This window comes from Ranitomeya imitator, chromosome 6 (genome assembly GCF_032444005.1).
Source record: "Ranitomeya imitator isolate aRanImi1 chromosome 6, aRanImi1.pri, whole genome shotgun sequence".
Taxonomy (NCBI): domain Eukaryota; kingdom Metazoa; phylum Chordata; class Amphibia; order Anura; family Dendrobatidae; genus Ranitomeya; species Ranitomeya imitator.
In genome coordinates, this window is record NC_091287.1 from 447,945,057 (window position 1) to 447,959,017 (window position 13,961).

The following is a 13,961-nucleotide window of genomic DNA, read 5'->3' on the forward strand; positions in this document are numbered from 1 at the left end:
TGCCCTATTAAACTCTGATATTCACACATATGCTAGCCAATAGGCTTAATTGCTGGTTACCCCAACTTATTAATAAGGATCAGGTGGGTTTTGTCCCTCATCGACAGGGGGGCCAATACTAGATGGGCAATAGATCCGATACAGATTTCCAACAGAAATAATATACAGTCCCTCATATTAAGTCTGGATGCAGAAACGGCATTTGTCCCCCTGATTTGGTCCTTTCTGTTTGAGATTTTGAAAATTGTTGGTCTCTTGGGTTCCTTTTTGACAGCTATAAGGGCATTGTAGAGTTCCCCTTCAGCTTCAATTAAACTACCATTCCACACCTCTCCCTCATTTAACATCTCAAATGGCATGCATCAGAGATGCCCCGTATCACCTCTACTGTACGTTATGTGCATAGAACCACTAACGGCAATGATACGACAAAATCCCGACATATCAGGAGTTGAGGTTAAGAACAAAGTATATAAGATTTCTTTCTTTGCGGAAGATGTCTTTTTAACCCTTACTAAGCTCCATATTACATTACCTAATCTTATGGATGCTTTAAAAACGTATGGGGATTTATTGGGATATAAAATGAATACTTCAAAAACGGAAGCTCTTCCATTAAATATTCCTCCTGATGTACTGGACTATTTAAAATTAAATTTTAAATTTAGATGGAAGACTGAAGTTATTAAGTACTTGGGGGTTAATTTGTCTTTTTATAGCAATTTATACCTTTGCAACTGTCCCGTCACTTCTGAGGGATTTGAGGAGACTGATGGACAGGTGGATGCCACTCTCGCTCCCATTAATAGGCTGTATAACTTCAATTAAAATGTCTCTTCTTCCCAAGTTGCTGTATTACTTTGAAACTCTACTAGTCAAGGTCCCCATGGGGGAACTTAAGTCCTTACAGGCAGCCATAATGAGGTTCATTTGGAATGGTAAGTGTCACCGGATCTCCAAGCGTGTCCTTTTCTCTCAGAAACCACATGGGGCCCTCTCCATCCCTGTCATTATTAAATATTACTGGGCAGCTCATTTACGTAGGATTCCATTGTGGGCTTTATTATGGGCTTACAATAAATGGACAGAAATAAACAAACCATGGATGGCCCCAATCCATCCGAATTTGTTACTGTGGACAATTAAGCTCACTAAAATTCTAACATCTTTGTTGGGCCCTATGCAGTTTACAAGGGAAGTATGTCTTTCATGTATGAAGAAAATAAGTCTGGCCTCACCTAATTCGCCAATGATTTCCTTCTAGTCATGAGCGAACGTGCTCGCCACTACTTGTTACTCGCCAGAGTATCGGGGTACTCGGGGTACTTGCCGAGCAGCGAACATTTCCAGGATTATTCGGCGGTAACTGCAGTCTCCACCCAGCAGTTTTGGCGGACTTTAGAGACCAAATCACGGTGCAGGGATTGTCTGCCAGGCCATGAAACGCCGCAGCCATCTTTGTTGTGGTCGTGCAGTGATTGGCTGGGCCGTACAGCATCATCCCGAGTATAAGAGACCAGGCGCCACCCTGCTCACCGCATTCTGTTTCTGTTTCAGCGACAGTAGGGAGAGCTGCTGACGAGATAGGGTCAGAATTGGGGTTTTAGAGTTAGTGTAGGTCTGCAACTCTTACATCCATAACTCCTGAGAAACCAACACTCCTTTTTAGGGCTAATTTGTGGGTCCCGATATTGCAGCGCTAGGTAAGCAGGGCACAGCATATCCACATTAGTGCAAGGCCTGCAGGCACTGTATGTGCGTCCATTACTCCCACTGCATCCTTCCCAAAGCTCCATAACTGTCTGCTGCTGCTGCAGTGCATTTACTGTCTATATACCCATTTAAAAAAAAAAAAAAATTCCACAAATTCCCCCCCAAAAGAAAAAAAATATATACAGTCTGTTCTGTCAAGACTGAGGCCTGTTGGAAAGTGATAGTTTGTCAGGCATACGTAGCATAGCTGTGTGTGCTACCCTTGTTCCCCTTTTTTTTTTTTTTTGGTGTTTTAAATTCACCGAAAAAGGCCTCATATATCTCTGTGCTCCAAGTTTGGTCACTGGAGGCCGGTGTACTTATTTTGTGGCTGTGTGATACTCAAATTCTATACCAGGGGTGTCAAACTGCATTGCTCGAGGGCCGCAAACCATGCGTGTTTTCAAGATTTCCTTAGCTTTGCACAAGGTGCTGTAATCATTATGTGTGTAGGTGATTAAATTATCACTTGTGCAGTACAAGGAAATCCTGAAAACATGACCTGTTTGCAGCCCTTGAGGAATGCAGTTTGACACCCCTGTTCTATACAACGCTATTTAGCCTCCCAAAAAATTGAAAGGCCATAGATTTACCAGTGTGGTTTTTCCGTTATAGCCGTCATATATCTCTGTGCTCTAAGTTTGGACATTGGAGGCCGGTGTACTTACTTTGTGGTTGTGTGATACTCAAATTCTATACAGCGCTATTTAGCCTCCCAAAATATTGAAAGGCCACTCATTTGCCAGTGTAGTATTTCCATTACAGCCGTCAACCATCATACAGTATATCTCTGTGCTCTAAGTTGGTTCATTGGAGGCCGGTGTACTTACTTTGTGGCTGTGTGATACTCAAATTCTATACAGTGCTATTTTGCCTCCCAAAAAATTGAAAGGCCACAGATTTGCCAGTGTGGTTTTTCTGCTACAGCCATCATATATCTCTGTGCTCTAAGTTTGGGCATTGGAGGCTGGTGTACCTACTTTGTGGCTGTGTGATACTCAAATTCTATACAGCGCTATATAGCATCCAAATAAATTGAAAGGCCACAGATTTGCCAGTGTGGTATTTCTGTCACAGCCGTCATATATCTCTGTGCTCTAAGTTTGGGCATTGGAGGCCGGTGTACTTATTTTTTGGCTGTGTGATACTCTAATTCTATACAGCGCTATTTAGCATAAATTAACTTAAAAAAAATTGAATACAGTCTGTTAGGTCAGGCTGAGGCCTGCCTGGTGTTTTGGTTTGAAAAATCGTAGATTTGCAGGCATACTGATCACATATAGTAATAAAGACATTTGTGTTGAGCATTTGAAAGTAGTAGTCCATTTAAATGATTAACCCCTTCACCCCAAAGCCTGTTTTCACCTAAGTGACAGGGCCAATTTTTATAATTCTGACCACTGTCACTTTATGAGGTCATAACTCTGAAACGCTTCAACGGATCCCGGTGATTCTGACACTGTTTTCTCGTGACATATTGTACTTCATGATAGTGGTAAAACTTCTTCAATGTGACTTGCATTTATTTGTGAAAAAAACAAAAATTTGTCGGAAATTATGAAAATTTAGCAATTTTCAAACTCTTAGTTTTTATGCCCTTAAATTAGAGAGTTATATCACATAATATAGTTAATAAACAACATTTCCCACATGTCTGCTTTACATCAGCACAATTTTGGAAACATAATTTTTTTTGTTAGGACGTTATAAGGGTTAAAAGTTGACCAGCGATTTCTCATTTTTGCAACAAAATTTGCAAAACCATTTTTTTACGGACCACCTCACACTTGAAGTGACTTTGAGGGGTCTATATGACAGAAAATGCCCAAAAGTGACACCATTCTAAAAACTGCACCCCTCAAGGTACTCAAAACCACATTCAAAAAGTTTATTAACCCTTCAGGTGCTTCACAGGAATTTTTTGAATGTTTAAAAAAATTGAACATTTAACTTTTTTTTCACAAAATTTTTACTTCAGGTCCAATTTGTTTCATTTTACCAAGGGTAACAGGAGAAATTGGACCACAAAAGTCGTTGTACAATTTGTCCTGAGTACGCATATGTGGGGGTCAACCACTGTTTGGGCACATGGCAGAGCTCGGAAGGGAAGGAGCTCCATTTGACTTTTCAATGCAAGATTTGCTGGAATTGAGATCGGAGCCCATGTCACGATTGGAGAGCCCCTGATGTGCCTAAACAGTGGAAACCCCCACAAGTGACACCATTTTGGAAAGTAGACCCCCTAAGGAACTAATCTAGATGTGTGGTGAGCACTTTGAACCTCCAAGTGCTTCACAGAAGTTTATAATGTAGAGCTGTAAAAAAAAATTCATATTAATTTTCACAAAAAATGATCTTTTTGCCCCAAATTTTTTATTTTCCCAAGGGTAAAAGGATAAATTGGACCCCAAAAGTTGTTGTGCAATTTGTCCTGAGTACGTCGATACTTCATATATGGGGAAAAACCACTGTTTGAGCGCATGGCAGAGCTCGGAAGGGAAGGAGTGCCATTTGACTTTTCAATGCAAAATTGGCTGGAATTGAGATCGGACGCCATGTCGCATTTGGAGAGCCCCTGACGTGCCTTAACAGTGGAAACCCCCCACAAGTGACCCCATTTTGGAAAGAAGACCCCCTAAGGAACTTATCTAGATGTGTGGTGAGCACTTTTAACCCCCAATTGTTTCACTAAAGTTTAGAATGTAGCATTGTGAAAATTAAAAAATCATTTTTTCTTTCCACAAAATGATGTTTTAGCCCGCAATTTTTTTTTTCCCAAGGGTAACAGGAGAAATTGGACCGCAAATGTTATTGTCCAATTTGTCCTGAGTACGCTGATACCCCACATGTGGGGGGGAACCACCGTTTGAGTGCATGGCAGAGCTCGGAAGGGAAGGAGCACCGTTTGAAATGCAGACTTAGATGGAATGGACTGCAGGTGTCATGTTGCATTTGCAGAGCCCCTGATGTACCTAAACAGTAGAAACCCACCACAAATGACCCCATATTGGAAACTAGACCCCCAAAGGAACTTATCTAGATGTGTTGTGAGAGCTTTGAACCAACAAGTGTTTCACTACAGTTTATAACGCAGAGCCGTGAAAATAAAACATATTTTTTTTTCCACGAAAATGATATTTTATCCCCTATGTTTTTATTTTGCCAAGGGTAACAGGACAAATTGGACCCCAAAAGTTGTTGTCCAACTTGTCCTGAGAACGCTGATACCCCATATGTTGGGGGGAACCACTGTTTGGGCACACAGGAGAACTCGGAAGGGAAGGAGCCCTGTTTTACTTTTTCAAAGCAGAATTGGCTGGAATTGAGATCGGACGCCATGTCGCGTTTGGAGAGCCCCTGATGTGCCTAAACAGTGGAAACCCCCAATTATAACTGAAACCCTAACCCCAACCCTAACCCTAGCCCTAACCCTAACCCTAGCCCTAACCCTAGCCCTAACCTTAGCCCTAACCCTAACCCTAACCCTAGCACTAATGGGAAAATGGAAATAAATACATTTTTTTACATTTTATTATTTTTCCCTAACTAAGGGGGTGATGAAGGGGGGTTTGATTTACTTTTATAGCGTTTTTTTGGCGGATTTTTATGATTGGCAGCTGTCACACACTAAAAGACGCTTTTTATTGCAAAAAATAGTTTTTGCATCACCACATTTTGAGAGCTATAATTTATCCATATTTTGGCCCACAGAGTCATATGAGGTCTTGTTTCTTGCGGGACGAGTTGACGTTTTTATTGGTAACATTTTCGGGCAGATGACATTTTTTGATCGCTTTTTATTCCGATTTTTGGGAGGCGGAATGAACAAAAACCAGCTATTCCTGAATTTCTTTTAGGGGGGGCGTTTATACCGTTCCACGTGTGGTAAAATGGATAAAGCAGTTTTATTTTTCGGGTCAGTACGATTACAGCGATACCTCATTTATGTAATTTTTTTTATGTTTTGGCGCTTTTACACAATAAAAACTATTTTATATAAAAAAATAATTGTTTTTGCATCGCATTATTCTGAGAGCTATAACTTTTTTATTTTTCTGCTGATGATGCTGTATGGCGGCTTTTTTTTTGCAGGACAAGATGACGTTTTCAGCGGTTACATGGTTATTTATATCCGTCGTTTTGATCGCGTGTTATTCCACTTTTTGTTCGCCTGTATGATAATAAAGCGTTGTTTTGTGCCTTGTTTTTTGTTTTTGTTTTTTGCGGTGTTCACTGAAGGGGTTAACTAGTGGGATAGTTTTATAGAGCGGGTCGTTACGGACGCGGCGATACCAAATATGTGTACATTTATTGTTTTGTTTTTTTTTACATAAATAAATGGATTTATTGGGAAATGTTTTTTTTTTTTTATTTGGGGATTTTTTTTTATTTTTTTTTACACATTCTATTTTTTTTTTTTTTTACTTTCTAACATTGTCCCAGGGTGGGACATCTCTGTATTAGATCAGATCGTTGATCTGACACTGTGCATAGCACAGTGTCAGATCAACGATCTGACAGGCAGCTTAGCTGGCTTTCCAGCGCCTGCTCTCAGCAGGCGCCGGCTAGCCAGGTCACTTCATGACCCGGAAGGAGTCCGGCGGCCATCTTGGATCCGGGGACTCCTTCCGGGTCACCGGAGCAACGCGATCTCATTGCGTTGCTCCGGTGGGAAAGCGCAGGGAGCCCCCGTCCCTGCGCGATCCCCCTCTATGCCGCTGTCACTACTGACAGCGGCATCAGAGGGGTTAAATGCCCGCGATCGGCGATAGCGCCGATCGTGGGCATTGCTGCGGGGTGTCAGCTGTCATATACAGCTGACACCCGCACCCGATCACCGCGGCGCTCAGCGCGAGACCGCGGTGATCGGTGCGCCGTACTAGTACTGCTGCTGGCACTAATGCAGTGCCGGCAGCGCAGTACTAGTACGGCGCATGTCACGAAGGGGTTAAGGCAAGGGACGGGGAAGTGGATGTGATGGTGATGGTGCATCCAGATGACAAGGCCGTGGGCAAGGTGAAAGTGGGCAACAACAAAGACCCCCATCTTCTCGCTCAACCTTCTTGTCCTAGTTTCTGGGGGACCACAGCACACCACTATTGAAGCCAGAGCAGTGTGAAACAGTTGTTGGTTGGATAGCGGATAATGCTTCCAGTCACTTAGCCACCACCACCACCTTGTCTTCCACACGGTCAAGTCTGAGTAGCAGTGAGTGTGGCCAGGATATTCCTCACCCTGATGCTCCTTCCTCCCACCATGGCGAGTGCCCTGAGACAACTGATCCCACACTTGGACACTCTGAAGAGCTGTTCAAGTTGACCGGCAGAGATTTCTGAATCTTGAAATGGAAAACTGAAGTGGGGAAACATGAAATCGCATATAGCGATGCCCAAAGCTTTGACCAGCCCCGGTCACATGAAGGCGATGATGGGAAATTGTCACGAGAGGTGGACGATGATGAGACACAATTGCAAGAAAGTCAGGAGGAGGAGCAGGGTGCGGATGTGGAAGACGAGGTGGTGTATGACATAGTGACTGACCCAACCTGGCAGGAGGACATGTATAGCGAGGACAGCAGCACAAATGGGGAAGGAGGCATATCCCCCCAACAGGCAGGAAGAAGCAGTGTGGTGGCCACACACAGAAGGCATGCACCCGTTCCCCGTAACACCAACATGAGTGAAGTTGCCATTCCACCTGTGATATCTTCCTGAGTCTGGCTATTTTTTAAAGACTCTGCCGATAACCCCATACAGGCCATTTGCAGCACCTGCCATGCCCGCATCAGCAGGGGTAGCAAAACAACCAGCCTGACCACCACTAGCATGATCAGGCACATGCAAGCAAAGCACCCGACTTTGTGGGCCGAACCCCAGGCTCCAGGACCACTGCCTGCTGGTCACACCACTGCTTCTTCCACTGTTTTGCGTAGAAGCCAATCCCCAGTACACCGTGCATGTGAAGATGCCTCTAGCCCTGCACCTGTTGTGGCCCACAGTCAAGCAGCACCATCATTGGAATGCAAGCGGAAACACCCAGCCAACGTCCCACAGGCCACAGTCCTCAATTCTAATATTTCTCTTCTGCTTTCGCTAGAAATGCTGCCTTTTAGGCTTGTTGAGAAGGAAGCTTTCCGCAACCTGATGGCGGCGGCCGTCCCAAGGTACTCAGCCCCAGTCGCCACTATTTCTTCCGGTGTGCCGTACTGGCATTACACCAGCATGTGTCCCACAACATTACCCGTGCCCTCAACAATGCTGTTACCAGGAAAGTCCACCTAACCACGGACACGTGGACAAGTGCTTGTGGGCAGGGATGGTACATCTCAAAGAAGGCACACTAGGTTAACATAGTGGAAGCCGGGACCCAGTCGGATCTTGGGATGGAACACATCCTCCCCACGCCGAGGATTGCTGGCCCTATGTCAATCAGGGTTGCCCCCAAAGTCTACAGCTCCCGCACCTCCTCCTCCTCTTCATCCTCCATGTCTGAAATCAACACATAAGTCAGAAGCTGGAGCATTGCAGCACTGCCTCAGCCAGGCAACAGGCTGTGCTGAAGCTAATCTGCATAGGTGACAAACTGCACAATGCAGAAGAGTTGTGGACAGCGCTGAAAGAGCAGTCAGGTGTTTTGATGATACCGCTGAACCTACAGCCAGGCATGGTCATGTGTGACAATGGCCATAACCTGCTGGCGGTTCTGAGGCAAGGTGAGCTCACACACGTCCTTGCTTGGCCGATGTGCTTAACCTCGTGGTTCAACGTTTTCTGAAAAGCTACCTGGAGCTGCTGGATCTGGTAGTGAAAGTACGCCGTCTGTCTGCCCACTTTAGAAAGTCAGCTACAGCTTCAGCTGCCCTTGACGTGCTTCAGCAGCAGTTCAGCTTCCAGCTCACCAACTGTTGTGTGATGTCCCCACGCGCTGGAACTCTACGCTGCATATGTTGGAAAGGATTTGTGAGCAGAAGAGGGCCGTTGTTGACTACCAACAATAACAAGGCCATCAAATTTCAGGTCAGACTCCACACATAAGACCTCAGGAGTGGACATGGATGTCAGAGACATGTAACATCCTCCAAAACTTTGAGGACTGCACCAAGATGGTGAGTGGCGATGATGCCATAATTAGCATCACCATCCCGCTTCTCAGCATTCTGAAAAACTCTCTGCTCACAATCAAAGAGGATGCATTGCAGGCGGAGCACGAGGACATGGAGCAAGAAAACATACAGGGGGATTACACTCAGCCCAGCCTCATGTCTTCTCAACTTGGATTGGTAGGCAATGAGGAGGAGGAAGAACAGGAGCTACTTTCATGCGCTATAGACGGTACTACAAACACATCTGTATTAGCTTCTGTTCAGCGTTGATGGCCTAAGGACAGGGAGGAGGAGATGAGGATGAGGAGGAGGAGGAGGACAGCATGGTCAGTCGACCTGTTGGTGAGGACACGGAAGTCTTGCCTGTTAGCAGTCTGGCACGCATGGCTGACTTTATGTTGCGCTGCATTTCACGTGACCCTCAGATTATCAACATTTTGGGTGACACTCATTACTGGTTGGTGACACTTCTAGACCCACGCTACAAGGAGAATTTTCAATCTCTTCTGCCTGAGACAGAGAGGTGTAGTAAAATGTTGCAGTACCACAGGGCCCTTGTATCGGAATTACTTAGAAAATTCCCATGTGAGAACGCTGGCAGCAGACGTCAGAGTTTGTTGTACAACCAAGGACTCCAAGCGAGAGAGACAGAAGTACAATCCAGCTCAGGCAGGCAGGGAACAATGGCCAAGTTCTGGGACAGTTTTCTCAGACCCTCCTATCATGGCGGCACAGAGGAAAGGGGTGCTGTCACAAGAAGTGCAATGTTTGGGAAGATGGTGAGGGAGTACCTTGCAGATCGTACAAACATCCTCCGTGATTCCTCTGCGCCTTTTAATTATTGGGTATCCAAGCTGGACACGTGGCATGAACTGGCTCTCTATGCCTTGGAGGTCCTGGCCTGCCCTACTGCTAGCGTTCTGTCAGAGAGGGTTTTTAGTGCCGCTGGTGGAATAATAACAGATAAGCACGTCCGCCTGTCAACTGAAAATGCTGACAGGCTGACTCTTATCAAAATGAACAAGGCCTGGATTGGGAAAGACTTCTGTACACCACCAAGTGAAAACAGCAAAACATAACCTCAAATACATTCTCTCTTTTGGAGAGGTGTATTCTCATGCACCTCTTCACAACCACACATGGGTATACGCTTCCAGACTTGGTCTGTTGTTTTTATCCTCCTCCTTATCCTCATCCTCCTCATCCAGAACCACTATATCACCAGGGTGAATGTGGTCTGTATGGTGCATTTTGGCCAAGGGTGCTGTGATGGCACTCTTTAATTTTTTTAGAAAAAGGACAACACATTGGGGAATTGGGCATTGCATTACATTGGGCCTACTTCTTAACTCAGTCTCCAGCAATCTGTCCTGTACCTGCCAGTAGATCACCAGGGTGAACGTGCTCTGTACGGTGCATGTTGGCCAAGGGGGCTGTGATGACACTCTTATTTTTTTTTAAAAAGGACAACACATTGGGGAATTGGGCATGACATTACATTGGGCCTACTTTTTAACTCTGTCTCCTGCAATCTAAAATGTACCTGCCACTAGATCACCAGGGTGAACGTGCTCATTACTGGTATAGGCCGCTGAAGTTTGGGCTAGGGGCATGCAATGGCACTAGTGTATTATTAAAAAGGTATCCCTATTGGGGAATTGATTGGAAGCTCATGCACTGCATTAAAAGTCTCAGAGACCCACACCACTACATTGGCCCTAATTCTTAACTCTGTCTCCTGCAATGTCTCTTCCTTATCTACGACGACATGACCAGGGAGCACGTGCTCAGTACTGTTATAGGCTGGTGATTTTTGGGCACGGTGCTGTGAAGGCACTATTTCATTTTGTAAAAACAGGACCCCACATTGGGGAATTGGGCATTACATTACATTGGGCCTACTTCTTAACTCGGTCTCCTGCAATCTGTCCTGTACCTGCCACTAGATGGCCAGGGTGCACGTGCAACGTACTGTTATAGGCCGGTGATTTTTGGGCACGGGGCTGTGATGACACTACATTTTTAAGTCCAAAAAGGACAACGCATTGGGGAATTGGGCATGACATTTCTTTGGGCCTACTTCTTAACTCGGTCTTCTGCAATCTGTCCTGTACCTGCCAGTAGATCACCAGGGTGAACGTGGTCTGTACGGTGCATTTTGGCCAAGGCCTAATGGGATGCATATGACTATGCAGCAGGGCTCGCCTTCCTGCCAATGTATAAACCAAAAGGAGTATGGAGCACAAAATACATATTGTGAAGTGGATTTTCCTGTGCCCATCCACTATGTGGGTTCCAAGGCCTAATGGGGTGCATATGACTATTCAGCAGGGCTGGCCTTGCCACCAATGTGTAAAACAAAGGAGTACGGAGTACAAAATGCATATTGTGAAGTGGATTTTCATGGGCCCATCCACTATGTGGGTTCAAAGGCTTATTGGGGTGCATATGAATTGGTAGCAGGGCAGGCCTTGAATTCAATGCAACACTTTTTCAGGAGTCCCCCTGGACATCTTATGATGGGGTATTGTGGTGCGTCGTAATTCTTGGCAGCCCATCCACTCACAGCATAGGAGACCCACTGTTTAATAATGGACCTTTAAGAAGATTAATGCCGCCTGATGCACCATTAAAAATAGGCTCTGTGACTTTAAGAGTCCCTCCTTCATAAATGAAACAAGAAGGGTCTGCTTATGTGTCACACACCACATGGCCAGCTAGGGTTGTTAAATGTTACAATGACATTTCCCAGTGAATGCATTTGTAGTGGTTGAAAGCAATGTTGAAGTTGAAAAACGCTTCAAAACGCAGCGTCTGAACTAAGCCTAAGTGGGAGAGGAAATTTTCGGTCTGGGGTTAAATATTTGGCCTTACAGGCAAGTTATTAACCTGCAAAGGATATACCTTGACATATTTCCAAGCAAAACCCGTTTTGGTTTCGTTTTCATGTGTTTTTTGTGGCACCGGGAAAAATTACAAGAATCTCGGAAAAAAATGATTAAGGCTGTGAACTAGGAGTCAGGGATGCTTTCAGGAGCGATCCCCATGAGGTCCCTGTGTCATTTGAGCAGTGTTTCCATCATTTTCAGACGTTTTTAGACCTTAAAAGGACCCCCGGGGGGGATTGCGGTAAAAATACTCGGGTCTCCCATAGACTTACATTGGGCTCGTTGTTCTGGCCGAGTACCCGAGTATTCCAATTTGCTTGACCCGAGCAATGAGCACCAGAGCATTTTAGTGCTCACCCATCACTATTTTCTTCATATATCAACCTCTGATACCAAATAGTATGGATTCCGTAATGGTTCCCCTGTGGATTTCTGCGGGATTATTCACATTTGCGGACCCGGTGGATGGAGACACGCTGGAGTTTCTTCCGTTTCACGTTATAAAGTCCAAATTTGCCATTTCTAACAAAGAGTAATTTCAGTATTTGCAGATTGAGCATCTTGCTTCTTCGCTATATGGTCTGCCAAAGGTGTCTCTGCTGACTAATTTTGAGAGGATTTGCAAAAGGGGGCTGTATTAATACCGGAAATTTATAGGATTCTAAATTATCCACAGGTGGCCAACAGCTAAAGCATTCCTATATGAGCAGATGGGAGTTTATCCTGGGCAGGGGGTGATCACTAGAGATGAGCAAATATTTCAATATTCGGTTCGGCTCACGGTCGCTGAATTTGCAATATTCGCCGATTTAATCGCGGAATATAGCCGAATATACACAGCACAAAATCTGGTGTTTCCCACCCTATATGACAGCTTCAGAAACACCAGCGTAGCACTTCTGATCGGCAGTAACGTTACCGCTGGTAGATCGTTACCATCGTCAGAGCCCTTCGGGGTCACGCTGTCAGATGTCGGCGTAACACCAGAGAGATGTGGTGACCCATGGTAAAAGACTTACCACAGGTCAGCAGGCACCAGCTGATGATAGGCTACTACTCCTCCCATCAGGCTATGTCTGCTGTCACTGATAAAAGTGATAGCAGGAGCCGTTGATGGGAGAAATAGTCTCTCGTCTACCAACGTCAGTGCTAAAAGTAAAAAAAAAAAAGGAAATGTATTAAATACATATTCAAATAAAAATAAAAAACACATTATACTCACCTAACACCGAATCCCTGATGCGCTTGTCTCCTATAAGACATGTAAAATAAAAAAAGAACATATACTCACATTAACGCCTAATGCCCTTGTGTCCTTGAAAAAATAAAAAAAAATAAACCACCATATATTCACCATATATAGTGCGCTGTAGTCCACATAGTTCTGAATGTCCTATGGCGATCTCACGTGTAGAACAGTCACATCGGGTGACTGCTCTTCCCGGCCGCCGACGATACAGAGACAGGAGGTAATCGCTCCCGCAGTGTAAAGCGCTGAGCTGCTGTGAGAGAGGTCAAACGAATTCATGATGGACATTAGACCAGTAGAAATCTGTGATTTGGTCTGATGAGCCAAATTTGAGATCTTTGGTTCCAACCACCGTGTCTTGTGCGACGCAGAAAATGTGAACGGATGGACTCTACATGCCTGGTTCCCACGGTGAAGCATGGAGGAGGAGGTGTGATGGTGTGGGGGTGATTTGCTAGTGACACTGTTGGGAATTTATTCAAAATTGAAGGCATACTGAACCAGCATGGCTACCACAGCATCTTGCAGCGGCATGCTATTCCATCCGGTTTGCGTTTAGTTGGACCATCGTTTATTTTTCAACAGGACAATGACCCCAAACACACCTCCAGACTGTGTAAGGGCTATTTGACCAAGAAGGAGAGTGATAGGGTGCTACGCCAGATGACCTGGCCTCCACAGTCACCAGACATGAACCAAATCGAGATGGTTTGGGGTGAGCTGGACCGCAGAGTGAAGGCAAAAGGGCCAACAAGTGCTAAGCATCTCTGGGAACTCCTTCAAGATTGTTGGAAGACCATTCCCGGTGACTACCTCTTGAAGCTCATCAAGAGAATGCCAAGAGTGTGCAAAGCAGTCATCAAGGCAAAAGGTGGCTACTTTGAAGAACCTAGAATATAAGACATAATTTCAGTTGTTTCACACTTTTTTGTTAAGTATATAATTCCATATGTGTTAATTCATAGTTTTG